The 17,083-nt window shown below is 40.9% G+C and overlaps 1 protein-coding gene across 2 annotated transcripts in view; it reads left to right on the forward strand.

The window, feature by feature from the left end:
- Positions 1 to 15,762: 15,762 nt before the first annotated feature.
- LOC114478706 (sickle tail protein-like) overlaps positions 15,763 to 17,083 on the forward strand; it is a 33,915-nt gene continuing 32,594 nt past the window's right edge. For both annotated transcript variants that reach the window (XM_028471865.1, XM_028471867.1), the window contains exon 1: positions 15,763 to 15,904. The gene's annotated coding sequence lies outside the window, so the exon portion shown is untranslated. The remainder of the gene's footprint in view (positions 15,905 to 17,083) is intronic.

Genomic DNA, 17,083 nt, shown 5'->3' on the forward strand with positions numbered 1-17,083 from the left:
TCTACAGCTCCATCATCCAGTCCATCCTCTGCTCCTCCATCACTATCTGGTACGCTGCAGCCATGGCCAAGGACGAGGCCAGACTGCAGCGTATCATCCACTCTGCAGAGAAGGTCATCGGCTGCAATCTGCCCACCCTGGACCTGTACGCCTCCAGGATTCTGAGGCGTGCAGGAAAGATTGTGGCCGACTCCTCCCACCCCGGTCACAAACTGTTTCAATCTCTCCCCTCTGGAAGTAGGTTTTGATCCATCAGGACCAGAACCTCCGGACACAAAAACAGCTTCTTTCCCTCTGCCACCATCCACATGAACAGTTCCGCGCACCAACTACCAAGTCAAATTCCTTGTGCTGTCTTAAAAACTGTACTTGGCAAATAAAACATTTCTGATTCTGAAAATACACAAATTCAATAAAACTCAATATTTGCTGTGCTCACAGTTTTCCCATGACCTGATTGCACTTAATCATAAATTGGTCACAAAACAAAGGAGGTTTATAGTAAAGATTCTGCGTCTTGCCCATTTTCTAGTCTCCTCTCTGTTTCACCCAGCTGCTGTGGTCACTGTGTGGGACCCTCTCATGTCCCATGGTAAAGCCTGCACGAGGACTTGAGGGAAAATCCTTTCCACATATTGAGCAGGACACACACACGTAGAGCAGGGCTGAAACGCCTCCATAAATATCAGATGTAAAGCAGCGTGACAAATCTGCCCAGAATGAGCAGCGATCACGACTGACATTAAGAGACCTTTATCCTGCTCACACACACACACACACACTCATCATACACACAGCTTCACTGCTGCTGCTGAGGATGAACATTGTTTTTTTTCACCTCATCACAAACTCTGATTTTGGTTTAATTCAATTACAAACTCATATACACTAACGCAGTGCTTCTCAAGTGGGGGCACATGTAAATTAGCAAATAAATTGTCAGTCTTGGTCCCACACAAGATGTGAGATGACTGGAAATGATAAAAACTATAAAAAATAAATCTATTCAGGGGCCACTAAATCAGTGTTTTTCAACCTTGGGGTCAGGACCCCATGTGGATCTTTGATTTAATGATTTAATTATTCTTTAAAAAATATATACATTATTTATTAAAACACACAATCTTAAACAATTGTATTTCTATACACTCACTTTGTGAAATATAAATCTAGTCCAATTGTGCAGAAAAAAATAAATTATATATATATATATATATATATGTATGTATGAGCTCGAACATGATCAAAAACTGATTCAAGAAAAAAATCTCTCAGGTCACCAAAAATTCTTGATATGAAAATGGGGTCACGATCCAAAACCACTGCACTAAATACTGTTTCTTTCCACATATTTACTAAATGAGTCTTTGAAATGTGTCTTATAACATGTTCATTCCATCATTATGCTCTATAGTTGCTTTTAAATAGCGGTACTTTTCTAAGCAAAATGTTGTAGTAGGACGTAATATAACTTGGATTCAGAAAAGAGAAAAGGCGATACGTGACTGAGCCAAAAAAGTTGTTTTTTTTTTTTGTTCAATGCTGAGAAAAGTGAAAGCTGACACTGACACTTTTTCATCTTTTTATCTTACACATACTGAACAATGGCTTTAATGACAAATATCAATAATAAGGAGCCTGATTTGATCATTTATCAATCGTATGATTGGCCCTAAAAGCCCTGATCAGAGTTTTATCCTCCTCTATGAATGTGTCTATCAATCTGTCACAGATGAACGTGCGCGTGATGCTCAGCTTCAAATAATGGAGAGAGCTGCAGATGCTGACAGATCTCCTAATGTTCCTCCTTCCTCACCGACCCTTCACGTCACACACAGTCTCCCTCTCCTTTTGCTCTCACTGTATCTGAGCCCTCGGGCTAATGTGTGCGTCTGTGCGTGTGCGTGAGATGTCGGATCATCATAGATAGGCTCAGAAAACTCACAAAGACTTATTACAGCCATTTGGCCTTGTGTGCTCACAGAGCGATGACAGCAGGAACTGAGCTTCTTTCCGCATCAGGACGAGACCTTTCAGACTGTTTGTCAGATCGTTCTGTTCAAATGGAAGTTTAGTTTAGGATAAAGATGAAAACTGAACATCGTGATTATTTTAGGTGGAACTTCAGGTTGTAATAAATAAATGCTGGTGAACGGTACACAACTTTTACCTTCGTACTCCACACGGATTTCTACGGTGGCTGGGAAGTGTCAGGTGAATGCATTTACAGAAACGAACACAAATTCAAACAGGTCACAACACTAATGCAAACCGGCCACAACGGAAGTGTTTCCGACGGACCGGTATTACAGTCGGACGGGTATTATGATATGATAGCCTGATGTGAAAAATATAAGAGTATCCTAATCAACTTTCACTTACTTTCATACGCGTTTCGATGTCTTCTTCTTGTTCTTAACTGTTCTTGGTGGGTTAAAAACATCCGCCAGAAACGTGTCCGTCTGTAATACCGGTCCGTCGGAAACACTTCCGTTGTGGCCATTTTGCATTCGTGTTGTGACCTTTTTGCATTTGTGTTCATTTCTTTAAATGCGTTCACCTGACACTTCCCGGCCACCGGGTTTCCGCAACGGAAGTGTTTCCGACGGACACGTTTCTGGCGGATGTTTTTAACCCACCAGAACAGTTAAGAACAAGAAGAAGACATCGAAACCCGTATGAAAGTAAGTGAAAGTTGATTAGGATACTCTTATATTTTTCACATCAGGCTATCATATCATAATACCCGTCCGACTGTAATACCGGTCCGTCGGAAACACTTCCGTTGTGGCCGGTTTGCATTCGTGTTGTGACCTGTTTGCATTTGTGTTCGTTTCTGTAAATGCATTCACCTGACACCGTAGATTTCCCATCAACATCACCTACAGAATATGAATAATAACAAAAAAATATAAAGCAGTTTATAGCTTAAATAATACAGAATAGGAAGTGGCTGTCTGTACGGTTGCCGTATAAATATACCGACATTCTGTCCATACGCAGCGCCCCTATTTGGCCAGTTTAGATCATGTCATAGGTCAGTCATTACCGAGTTTAGGTTGCGTGACCAATGGCGCGTTCACACCAAACGCGTTAAAAATTGTCAGGTGTACATATCAAGTATATGGTGGACGCGCCACTAGGGAGCGTCAGAGGTCCTCCTGTGCTGCGCGTTTTGAAGCTTTTCGCGCGACGGACGTTTTTGACGTGCGTCCGGCGCCTCCAACGTGGCCGACGCTGGAGTTGGGATTGTTGAACTTTTGGCGCATATCGCGGCGCATCGACCAATCAGGAAATGTGACGTATTCAGAATAATGAGAAGAAGAAAAAAAAACACGAACCGAAGGCAGCGACAGATGGACAGGTGCTCTTCTGCTGGAATAGAGCACCTGTAGTTAGTGTCCTGGTAGGAGATGCAAGCGCCAATGCGGGTCAGCAGGTCGTCACACGAGGCACGGGAAACACGGAAGTAGCGCTAAAAGTGACTCTCGTCCGAGCGCAGCTCTGGTGAATCCAGAAACGGGGCAAATAAAGCCAAGCCACTCTCTGGATAATGTAGAGCTGATGAACGGGGGTCAGAGGCGGCGTGTTCAGCAAGGAACTCCACACTTTATTCTCCATTCAACCACACTTCTCTATAGCCCTCTGAACACCATCGGCAACAGAGAAGCCCCTCCCCTTGACGCGCTGAATGCGCGTCCCGAGCCTCTTTGACGCTTGTGACAAGCGTTTGGTGTGAACGTGCCATAAGACTAAACCTTACCCTAAACCTAACTCTAACCCTAAAAATTGTTGCGATATTGGGTTCTAACCTAACCCTAAGACACTACATACTTCAGTAACCGTACCAATTGCACCGGGGGTTGTCCGTACGGCAATCGTACGAATAGACACTTTCTATCAGTTAACACTAATTTTACTGAATTTATGACCCATTAAAACCATAAACTAAAGGAAATATGCTGTTTTATCTTAGCATTCCAAACAAAAAGTGAAGAGGGATTTCCAAATACAAAAAGAAAGTGGTTAGGTTGGTTTGTTTTTGCCTTCGACCCACTTATAACGGTTCCTGACCCACACGTTGAGAACCCATGTTGTAATAGAAATACACAATACATTTTAGTGAAGTACCATATGTAGCTCTCCTCTGTAAGGTTTATTATTTGCAGTCTTTTTCACTCTGCTGTGGGTTTTTCTCTGACACAGTCGCCAAACCAAGCAGCTGTTTCAAATAAGAAGAGAACCCATCGTGTTAGTATGGGCCCATACTGTATATGACATAATTGGATTTAAACCACAAAAAATCCTGATTATTTCAGAGGAAAAACAACATTTTCTTTATTATTCTATCACGTGGAAAGGATTTATGTAAGACGTACAAAATCCAAACACGTATGTTACAGGCCCTTGAATGTCTTATGTAATTTGTGGGAAATTACAGGGCTTAAAAAAAAAACTTTTGCAACAATTTGGGAGTAAAAATAACTGCAATTATGTGAATCATCCATCCATCCATCCATCCATCTTCATACCCGCTTATTCCCGTTTATCAGGGTCGCGGGGTTATGTGAATCAACCTCCTCGAAATATAGAGGTTAAAACCAAATAATACTGATATTAATATAATATTTACATGATGGTTGTGGTTGGCATTTTTAGGGGTTGTCTCCTTTATGTAAATGTCATTTAGTAATATTAACATTAATATATAATGCATTCTTGTTAATAGAATGCTATGGCTGTAGATAAAAAGGTATTATTACTGATGCTACAATAAGGTTAATAAACTAAATTCATTATATTTCCTATTTGATTTTATATTTGTTTGTTTGTTTCAATTGCATTAAAATTTGAACAGATTTTTTTTTTCCCTGCAATGGACTGGGGTCCTGTCCAGGGTGTATCCCCCCAGCTGGAATTAGGCACTTGTTGTCATTGTGTCCTTTGGCAAGGCACTTTACCTACATTGCCTCGTATGAATGGGTATGATTTGTGCATGAATGTTGGTGGTGGTCAGAGGGGTGTCTTTATATACAGTGTGTAAGTATAGTGTAACTACATGAATTTATTATATAATAAAAATCTAATGTAGATTTAAGGGCAAACAGAGAGAGAGAGGGGGAGGGAGGTGGAGCTCTCAGAGGACACAGGCTGACACACAGCCCGCAGAAAAGTGTCTCCATGCTTTAGGACAGCTGCGCACTCACCACAGGCACGTGTGATGGAAAGAAAGGACACGAAAGAGGCTGAAAGCAGACAGAGAGCAGAAGATCTAACACCTAGCAGGACCGAGGAGCAGGAGATCTAACATCCAGCAGGACTGAGGAGCAGGAGATCTAACACCCAGCAGGACTGAGGAGCAGGAGATCTAACACCCAGCAGGACTGAGGAGCAGGAGATCTAACACCCAGCAGGACCGAGGAGCAGGAGATCTAACACCCAGCATTACCAAGGAGCAGGAGCAGGAGATCTAACACCCAGCAGGACCCAGGAGCAGGAGACATGTCCAAGTCCTCGTCTGGTCTGAGTCGACCAGCTTCTGCAGGGCAGAGGAGGAAGGAGATCCCCGGGAACCGCTCATGCATGCTGCGCATCGGAGAGAGGCTGATGAGAGCCGGGAGTGAAGGAAACCTAGTCCATAAACCCAAAGCAGCTCCAGATCAACCACAGGAACCTCCAGAGAACACCGGGTTCACAGGTGAGGACATCTGTAGATATTATCATCAGGCCAATGTCAGCATATTAATGTCTCTAATAGCTGTGATCCTGCTAATAATGACCAGTGTTGGGAGTCAATAGTTATTTTTACAATATATTACAGTACTATATTCCTATCTCAGTAATGTAACTCATTACAAAAGTGAAAAATTGTCATATATTATTAGTTACAATTAAAGTAACTTAACTTACATGCATATTTAATTTAAGTGCATATTTGCTTTGTTTTCTCACTGTTTGCAATTATTTGAGGGGGAAAAAAGTAACTTACCCAACGCTGATGATGACAAACTGATAAAACAACAGAAGAAGCACTACTTTTATATTTTTACTAAAGTAAATGTATAAATACTTGAATTTAAAAAAAAAAGTCCTTTCAATAATAAGAAATCTTTTATTTTTTAAGAACTTGTAGAATACTGGTGCGTGGAAACAACCTTTGAACACCTGGAGAATTCAGCCCTTATAATAAATACAATTTGTAAATAAATAGAATGTGTCGAGAGAAAAAAAAAAAATGCAAATGCTCAAATTTTTAAAAACTTGAAAATGTTTGCGTCTTTTTACATCATGACATCATCTTCGGAGGGCTTAAAAGTAACAAGCTCATTTTTAAAATGGAAAGTAAAGATATGTGTTTTTAAAAAGTAAGGAGTAAAAGTAAAAAGTCGCCAAAAAAATTAGATACTCAAGTAAAGTACAGATACCAGAAAAACCATTTAAAGCTGATATCCGAAGTTTCTGAGAAACGTTTCGATGTCCCGCCCTAAACAGCCTCACTACCTCCCACTGCCTCTGCCAATCTACCAGAAGCCACGCCTTTACTTTACTGCACGTGCATTGCGGAACATAACAAAGTCGCATTGGGTCACATTGATATAGGTCTATGGGTCAGGTAAGAGCCAAAATCATATTTACCTGTTTGCTGTTGTGACGTGTGGCCTTGTTTCCGTGCACAGTTCCGCATTCACTTTGATTGACAGTTTCAAAAACAGGAAGTCGAAGCCTATTGGCTGGGCGCATTCGGCAATCGTTTCCATTTGTATAGGGGTCTATAGGACAAAGGAGGGACTTATATATATTAATGTATTTCAATGACCACCGGCAGTAGACCATAGTAAAAGACTAGTTAGCTATTTTTTTTCGCATTTCAAAAGAATCATACATAAACATAAACTTCTCAGAAACTCCAGATATCAGCTTTAAGTACAGTAATGAGGTATTTGTACTTCGTTAGTTGTCACCAAAACAATACCTGCATTAGAGATCATCATGTGAACTAACATTAGTTTTGGCAGGAAAAACTTTGCATCTATCGGATGTGTTACGTTGGGACGATACTTGTTCCACTGAGTCGATACGATATTTTGAAGAGTGAAAAGAAGACAAATATATTTTTACTTTATTTGTTATTGTCATTTAGTAAATTAAAATGAATTTGACTTTGAACTAAAGAGATTTCAAACTAAATATAGAAATGAAAATAAACAATAAAACAAATAAGAGTTTTAGTTAAACTGACAAATCATGCCAGTCTGAAAATAGTCCAGAAGCACACAGCTAATATATGATCATTAACGTCATCATCGTCATGACTTCCTTTAGAAAAATCCAGTCTACACCAGAGACTGTTTCTTTATGGTCCACACACTTCCTTTGCTGACCTGTAGAGGCAGCAACACACCACCTCGCCTGCATCTATTTTACTACAACAAGACATCTCCCTTTATCTCATCATTTATTCCCACTTTTTCCTGTACAGGGTCACAGAGGATAGGGGCGCTCCCACCCCTACTATATGTTTATACCTGAATCTGTATCAGCATAACAGATTTCAGCACAAAAGTAAATAACACACATCCATAGTGAGTTTTGCAGTATATGACAAGCATAAATGTAATGCGCTTTATGTAGTGATATGCAGCGCGTCTTCATCTATACTGTATATAGAGATGTGATATACATTCAAAGAAGAGCAAAAACAAGTGGCCACTTTATCGCCTTTGGTTTCTGTTAAATGTAGCATGAAGGTAAGGCTGGACTCACTTCAAACAGTATGTAGAGACATCATATGTAAGACCAGTAGTGTGCTTTTTAGGAAGAAACTGTAAAAAAATAAATCAATTGTGGTATAAAAATAAACCTAATAATTTTAACCACAGGTTTGGGTTAAAGGCATTTAGGTTTCATCTTGAAAGAAAGTTCCTATCAAAGTGAAATGACTAAATGTAGACTCCTGAACTGAATCATCCATGCAGGCACATTGACATGCAGCTGTTTAACTAGAAAGATGAAGATAGTCTCCTGAACGTCTTTCAGCACTTTTTCTGACAGTCTATGCAGGGGCCGTTTCATATTCCTTCCAAACACCCTCGATTTAATCGACACATTTTGGTTAATGTTGTGTTTTTTTCTTATTTTTTAACACTGAATACATGTACTTTTATATTAGATTTAATCTTAAAAAAAAATAAACTAGACATTGTAAAACTTAGATTTTTAAAGACTTTTTGTCAACCTAACATACATGTGTTTGGACCGTGGGAATATGACAGTGGTAGGAAGAGAACTAGAATCCTTGTGTGACCTCTAGGCCAGCAATTCTCAACTGGTGGGTCGGGACCCAAAAGTGGGTCGCGGACCTGTACTGGGTGGGTCGCGGACAGCTGGTCAAAAATAAATACATACTTAATGTCTCTCATGTTGGACATTTTAAAAGAAACTTGTCTTTTCACAGACATGCCATGAAATTCATGTTGCACTGGAAAATATATAGATTTATGATTTTGAAAATATTATATATGTGTGTGTTTGAAAAATTTAATTTGGTCTGTTGAATTCTAAAAAAAAAAAAAGAAAAAAAAGTTGGTCACGATTTAATGGCCATGGCAAAATATTGAGAACCTCTGCTCTAGGCCACCACTCCAAATATCTAGGTTTGGAGTAGTTACAATTTTAAACCAGGGGTGTCTAAACTACGACCCGCGGGCCAAATGCAGCCCGCCATTGGTTATTAATTGTCCCGCTAAGAAGATTAAAAAAAATATAACAATCATCGCTCCAAAGATAAAACGTGTATTGATTCTTAAGCAGTTAAAGGTTCAATCTGTTATAGATAAAGGGTTAAACTGTTAAGGTTTTATGGTTTAAAAGTGCAGTCCGCAACTCTCAGATTCCTCTCTCCCCCTCCCTCCCCGCTGCTCTCTTGCTCTGCCTCCAAACTTTCCAAAGTCCCTCCCTCAGAGGAGCTAACAAGCTAACATTCGTCTGACAGCAACATCACAGTAATATAACATGCTCTGTTAAAAGCATATTACAGCAGCACTTCTCTCTCTGAATGTGCACACACTTCAGCAGCAGCAGCAACAACAACACAGTGTCACTTACAGCAGCCCACACTGAGGCTGCTCCCAGCACATGAACAACACATGTACCACAGAGTTCTAGTGTAACAATTACAAATCAAACATAATGTAAATCAAGCAGCAGTAATTACCTTTCAAGCAGAAAAGTCACCAATTCCATCTTCTACTCCTCCAGACCATACACTGTAAAAAAGACGGCGCTCTAGCTCCGGAAAAGGGGCGGGGCCTGTGAGAAACAGCTGCCAGACAGCCCATCAAACACAATCCTGGCTCTGATTGTCTCTTTTTGCTCAGTCATGGTGCATTCTGGCAAAGGCTGGGGCTCAATGAGCCTGTTTTTTTTTCTTTTTTTTCACACAAACTACTAGTTTGATGTAAAGCTGTCCTTACATAGTGACAGCTTTAGTAAATATGTCAAAAAGTCACTTTTATAAGAGTTGCAGACTGCACCTTTAAGTGAGCTTTCTCCATTGATCTTCAGTTTGTCAGTGTTTCGGCTGCCCAGTGCACACACTGCAGCGAGGCCACATACAAAGTTCACTTGTCCAAAAGTGTGGCGTTGTCCTCTGTTCTGCAGAAAGTGCCCTCATTATTTCTGTTCATGGAGGAAAAACTGTCACTGCGTGTTCTTCACTGTGGACGCTAATGTCTACGTTTTCCCAAATGAAGCTCAGAGAGTTCCTACTTGTCCTGAATGTTCACACAAAGGGTTTTAAAAACTGTGAGGGCTGAGTTACAAATGCACGGTCTGCAGGCCAAACTGCCCCCAGCCTGTGCATGGTACCTAATGACTTCAATTATTCAACCAAAGGGAAACCTTTAAGGCAATGAGAGAAACTTTGAGGCGCTTCTTTGCATTAACGTGTCTTTTCATGCTCATTCAAACTAGATTGAAAGTTGTTTTTATTCCCAATATTTTACTGAAGGAACGACTGCATGTCATTAAATACTGAGTTATCCTTCACAAGCTCTAAAATGATGCATGACATGCTTAACCTACAGTGACAGCACCCTCACAAATAACGCAACTATTTCATGCAGAGTGTACGAGAAGAAGAGTTCCAATAATAACTCCAGTTGAGGAAGTTAATAACAGGCAGTGGCTATCCGTACGGTTGCCGTATCAATATACCGACATTCTATCCTTACGTAGCGCCCCTATTTGGCCAGTTTAGGTCACGTGACTAAGACAAAACCTAACCGTAAACCTAACCTAAACCATAAACCTAAAAATTGTTGTGATATTGGGTTATAACCTAACCCTAACCCTAGCCCTAAGACTCTATGTACTTGTACTTCGGTAATCATACCAATAGCACTGGGGGTGGTCCATACGGCAACCGTACAAATAGACACTTTCTTAATAATATTATTATTATCATCACAACGTCACGTTTGCTCTCACCGTCTCAGAGAGAAACACGAGTGCTTGCGCTACTCAAATTCAGATTATAGTTACTGACACAGTGGTATTGCTGTGGGTGGTAAACACTGAAAAAAGTACGGGCTGATTGCATAGGTGGAGTTTGCAGGGAGGTGCAACATTGCCCCTCCCCTAGTGGTCAAAAAATGTCATTACAGCTTTCCCAAATTCATTAAAAAATATACAATTTTTATTATAATGTACATAATATACAAATATTTTAAGTGCATTAAAACACAGTGATTGTACAAAATACATATGAATCCATTTGTTGTTCTTTTAAAAATACAAATTATTTTATGGCCTTCGAGTCATGTGACCATCCTCTTCTTCTTCTGTTGCACAATTCTTCTTCACAATGTAAATGGGTAAATGACACTGTGCCCAGCAGTTCTTGTAATGTACTGCAGCAAAAATGAAGCAGAAACCCTGATTATGAATTTATAACATTGAATGACGCGTCGATGTTAATTTTTGTAGTCAGCATTATCAGTTATGGTACTAATAATTTTTACATTATTGTATGTGTTACACACATTGTGGTTAGCTCGAATCTCGGTACGGTCTATATATTTAATCCTATTTTTTTCTTTTTGGTTTGTCATGTCATAAAAGCCCTGAAGGGAGCAGCTTCTGTGTAGCAGTAGTTGTAGCTACACACAGACGAGGGTCATTGAAAAGGTGAGGTCGACATATGTGTGTGTTAATGTTTGAGTGTGAGACTTTACGCTCTGTCCCCGGCCTGTGAAGCTCATCTCGGTGCAGTGTTTGTGCACGGACGGAAGGACGTTGTGAGTCAAACCTTCAAACGGTGCAGCCACGAGCTGAAAGCCCTGCAGGCCTCACTGAACCAGATCACTCAGATGTGCTCCGTGTATCGTCTCTGTGTCTTATGCTTCCTCTGATGGTTGTCCAGAGTCTCACACAGCAGCAGCAGCACGTTAAAGATGCTAACACGAGCTAATGTGACCCGATTGAATCCCACTCTGTGTTGCTGGCTAATCATATTAGTTAAAGCAGTGCAACGATACTATAAACACCATCAGGAGGCATTCATCCATCCGAGCATGCCAGAAGTAGCACATTACACGCATCCTTTCCTTCAGTAGCAGAACAGACAGTTGTCTTATAATGTACTTTGTTAATGGTTAATGTACTTCCTACTACTACTTCCTTCGAGTACTAATGTGGCAGTGTTTCTATATTATCCTAAACAGAAAACTGTCTTTTTAGCGTTGACAAATACAACTTGTAATTCTGCTCAAAAAAGGGTCAAAATCCACCGAAATGTGGCCAATTTTTATTGCATTTTATATAGGTATATAGAAGTTCTCTCAATGTCAGGAGAATAACAGCAATTCAGAGCCACCATGACCTGAAATGGAAACATGCTGTAAAGGCATATGGGAGAAGAAAGCATCATATAAAACAGAAGGCCGATGGTTAGTTGCCATAATGCTGCGTTCCATGAAACAGCACGTTGTAAAATCGAAAAAAAATACTGAGAGAAAGACTGAGATAGTATTTGCAATAAAGACATTATTTTTAGTGTGAGTAGAAGTATGATAATTTTTTATTGACCCATTACAGCAAGGCAACGTAATGTAGCACATTTCAGCAACAAGGAACTCAAAGTGATTCACGTGATTACACAGCGCACAAAAAAATAAACAAAATAATAATTGAAATAATATATATAAAAGAACCATTTTAAATGCATTTTAACATTGTGACCATTGTATGTTTGACATTAAAAATGCTTTTAATCAACATTTTACCACTGACATGTCATTCTTCTTGGGTGCCACCATTGTTTTGTGACGTTGAGACATATTCGCGAAGAAGTCGGAAACTTTTTTATTACTGGCTTTACGGAGTGGGAACTCCAACATTAGGTGAAGTTCCAAGTCACTTTTCCAAGTAGGAGGTTGAAAAATCCAGAGTTCCCTTGTCATTGCCTCACAGCATAAGAGATGACCACAGTAACCTCCCCGAACACGTAACCGTCTCAATGGCAGAAATCCAAGAAAGATGCAAAAGATGAAGAGCTGGACAGCACCGGGCCCTGTTATGATCCATACAAACTGGCTGAAGAAGCAAACTTCACTCCATTAATGCCTAGCAGCACAGACCTACCAGCTGCTGAGGGATGGGACTTACCCAAAATGGCTGCCTCAAGGCAAAACAGTCATGATCATGAAGGATGTCCAGAAGGAAAATAGCCCATCAAACTGCCAGACAACAACCCAGGGCATAATGTGCATTTCACGGTGACATTCGTTGCTTTGATTTCTTAGGGTGAAAAGTAATGGCTATACTTCCTTTTAGAGAAGGCTACTTTTTGATTATTTGGGCTCGCGTCCATACCTGTCTACTGTCTCTCAATGACTGACTCGCCTGGGTTGTTGTTTGTTGTATGTTCGGCTATGCGTGCTACTTTCGAACAACCGCCAAACTCTATCTCTGATTGGCTTACCATGAAATTTCACTCAACCTCAGCCAATCAGCAGCATTTATGAACTTGTCTCGCGCACTGCCCACTAACCAAGGGGGAACAGTAACAAAAAAAAGTCTGGTCCAATGAAAAAAACAACTTCAATTATAGTAACGTGCTGCATTTTTTGTCAGTAACGGTAACGGCATTATTAAGATGGAAAGATAAATCAATTAGATTACTTGTTTCTACTGCCGTTAGTAGCTTCGTTATTTGTAACACTGTTATTCCCATCACTGCTACTAATTGCCTTCAATTATGAACTCCATGGGAATGTTAAACCTCACCCTAGAGGCCAACTCAAAGCCTAATGCCCAGGTCATTATCAAGTGAAGCATATACCAAGGAGACAAACTGTCATCCCTGCTGGTTTATACAGGCCTCAACAAGACTGGCAATGGATACCAATTTCGAAATGAAGTAACAATCATTCACCTGTTCTACATGGATGACATCAAGCTGTATACTAAGAGTGGGCAAGACATCGACTCATTGATCCACATTACCAGGGTATACAGCAAGGACATCGGGTAGTCACTAAAGTTAGATAATTGTGGCTGGATGGTATCCAAGAGAGGCAAGATGATCAGGGCTAAGGGAGTTGACCTACGAGAGGCAAACACTGGAGACATCCAGGCACAGCTACAATTACCTAGAGATCTTACAGGTAAGGAAGTCAAGAACAACCAAGTACCTACACCTAAAATCTGAGCCACCAACATGTATGCACTGCGGTCCTCAGATACCCAGTGTTGACCATAAACTGGACAAAGGAGGAGATTGAATCCACAGATATAAATACAAGAAAAAGCTCCTCACTATGGATGGAGGGGTCCACCTCATGTCCAGCATCCTGAAGCTGTATACACTAAGCAGACATAGGGATACCAAGTGTTGTGAGATGTGTCTAACTTGAATGTGTTTCAGGTAGGGCAGCTCAGTGTGTGAATGTGAGTGAAGTAGTGTGTGCATGCGCGCGACTACGCACGCAGGTATGTGTGAAAGGAAGTTGCGGAGGAAGGAGGTGTGTGCATGCTGATGGGAGAGTCCTACGCGGCGACTGGGATAGATAGTGAGGCTATGTTCATAGTGCAGAAAGAAAATAAAGTGCAGCTCTGAGACAACCACATGGCCTGTTCTTTATAAGCGGTCATGACTTTGACGAGCGTGAGGTATACGGGAGTTAACCCCGGAGGAGAAGCAACCTCCGGCCCTGGAGTATACATATCTCCCCTGTGTCTTTCAACCACGGTTGGGAGACTCAACAGGAAAGGTTTTAACACAAGGAATAATCAGCGTCAGAGCCACTATCCAGGATGAAACATCCAAACTGTAGGGACAAGCACCTACATGGAGCATACCACCATCAGATAGAGGAAGTGTCTGTTATCAAGAAGATCTACCAGTGTCTGGAAAAAGCTGGACTAACAGACACAAGAAAAAGCACTGAACACAAGAGCCATAAAGGTATCCAGATATTTAAACTGGAAGTGTTACTGGACACAGCACTTATTTTAAATGGGAAAAAATCATATTGTGGTATACATGTTATGCAAAAACTTTAAAATAAAATTCAAACATTTTTCACATAATACTATTGTTTATTTGCACTAAAACAAATTTTTAAAAAGTCGGAATTGGGCTTATTAGTTATAATGGCTGAACCATTTTAGAACAAATTAGGGCTGCTCCGACAGGAAACATGGTTGTACATTGCTGTACAGCAAAGAAAATATGTGTTTTGTGAGTCTTGTCTGTGCTGTGATCTTCTACAGTGTTGGAGTTGAACAGCAGCTTTGAGCTCCTGCAGAGGAAACAGCAGGACGACAGCATCCTGCACAGTAACCCTGACCTGTTGTCCTCCTCCTGCGACACAGCTCCACACTCTCCTGAGAAGAAGCTGGGCATCCTGGAGCACCTGAGGCAGAAGTATCCTCAGCATGCAGCCATTATCCTGGGACAGCATGAGGAGCCTGGAATGGAAGTGAGGTTTACTGACATGTTGATGTGTCTTGTTACGTCATCTTTTCTTATCTTGTCACTTTTGTCAAGTTTTATTTTTGTCTTCTCACATCCTGTTTTGTCCTGTTTTGCCTCACCTTGTCTTATCATTAGTGACCTGGGGCGTCATGTACAAAGGGTACTCATGCACAAAAAGCCACAATTCTACAGCTATCAATGCTTTTGGAGACACTTAGTGGTGATGCTGGGAAACTGCCAGATCTGTTGTCATCAGAGACACAGCTCTCATTTCTCATTGTCTGAAATAGTACACTGAAATGACATGTAATCATGAGTCATAGTCTTAAATATCCTCTTTGTAGTTTTCTGATACTCTTAAGAAGAATCCCGGTGCCGGTCTCATTTTGATGATTTGCATAGTTAGATGGGGGCGTGGACAGAGAAGGAGCACATGTGTGCTCCAATCCACACTAATTTGGATGTTCAAAGGAAATATGCTTGGATAAATATTTTTGTGTGTATGACATTTCCTGGATTTAAGTGTATGCCTTGTCCCACGTTGTTTTCCACACAGGTGGTGGTTATGATGTAATGGGTGGTTATTTATAGCAGATGTAATGTGATGGCAGGTTATTATAAATAAATGGTTGGCGGTTATTATCTTATAGCAGGTTGTTATCATGTTATAGCAGGTGGTTGGCACAGGTTGTGAGTGTGGTGGTCTAAGCCCGCCTCTCGAACTGGAACGCTGTGGTGTGAAGCAGCTCCACCAGTCAGACCAGTAGAACCAGTGGTGTTTACTGAGGCGGAGCTGGAGGGAGCAGAGGAGTTTTATAAAGCTGTCGCTACCACAGAAAAAGTTTCTCTGTGCGGTCAGAAGGATTAGAGTTTCCACAAGGAGAGGAAACAGGGGACGGACATGTCCAGTAGCTCCGCCCACAGGTAGGATATTACTGACCCTACTGTGTCAGTGCTGCGAAGCACCTCTCCTCTGGGGAGAGGTTAAAGGGCAGAGGGGTTAGGCCCTACCCACTAGCATGTCTGTCTATGTTTCCGTATGTATGTCTGTCTATCTCTGTCTCTGTCTGTGTATCACTATGTCTATCCATCGGTGTGTGTGTGTGTGTGTGTGTGTGTCTGTCTTTCTCCATCTGTCTGTTTGTGTCTGTCTGTCAGTATCTCTCTGTTTTGCATGCTCTCTTACTTTCTCTCTCCGTCTGAGCTCTGATGTCTGTCTTTCTGTCTTGTCTGTATATCTGTCTCTTTGTCTGTCTTTTTTTCTTTAATCCATGATTCTATTCATTCTGTCAGTTTGTTTTTATCGTGCCACTGTGTATATCTGTGTGCGTGTGCATGTGTGCCTGTGTTTGTGTGTCAAACATCCTTATCATACAGGATCTTCTCTTTCCTTTGTGTTGTATATAATAGTGTCAATCACTTCATCCAAACTATCTCTGGTCAGTCAGAAGGTACTGACAGAATCAGACATGGGCTATCGTTGATAAGTCAGTATAAATTTAAATAAAACTGTCAGAATTCCTTATGCATTTAAAAAAAAAAAACACTACAAAGTGTGAAATTTGCTTTAACAACAAAACAGTGAGTGACTGTCATTAAGCAGAGAACTGTTTTCATCAGAGCACAGGTTAAGTCTAGTAATGATGTTCATCAGTCCTTGTGAAGCAGCCACAGGTTCTCAGTCACTGGTCCTCGACACAATCTGGACTGGGAGTGACACAACAGTGTTGTCACACACCTCTTCAGAGGAATTTTCTTCCTGGGAATCACAAGAATCTCCTCGCACCCTTGCTGGCCAGTGTCGTACAGAGACACCAGCTGCTTGTTCACAGAGTAAATAATCCAACTGACTGCAGGCTGTGGTTCCAACTGAGCTCCAACGCATCATTGTGTTGTTCTTGGTAAACAATAAAAAAGTATGTCAAATTGAATGCAGAGAAAAGCTTCGACAACTTTTAAAAAGGAACATCAAATAAAGAAGGTAGAGTTAAAGCTAAACACTGACCAAGTATCAACTAGGAATGTCCCGATCCAATATTGATATCGGTCCGATATCAGCCAGAAAATGAATAACGGATTTTATCGAACTGCATCTAACATCTC

The sequence above is a fragment of the Gouania willdenowi genome, chromosome 17 (assembly GCF_900634775.1).
Source record: "Gouania willdenowi chromosome 17, fGouWil2.1, whole genome shotgun sequence".
Taxonomy (NCBI): Eukaryota; Metazoa; Chordata; class Actinopteri; order Blenniiformes; family Gobiesocidae; genus Gouania; species Gouania willdenowi.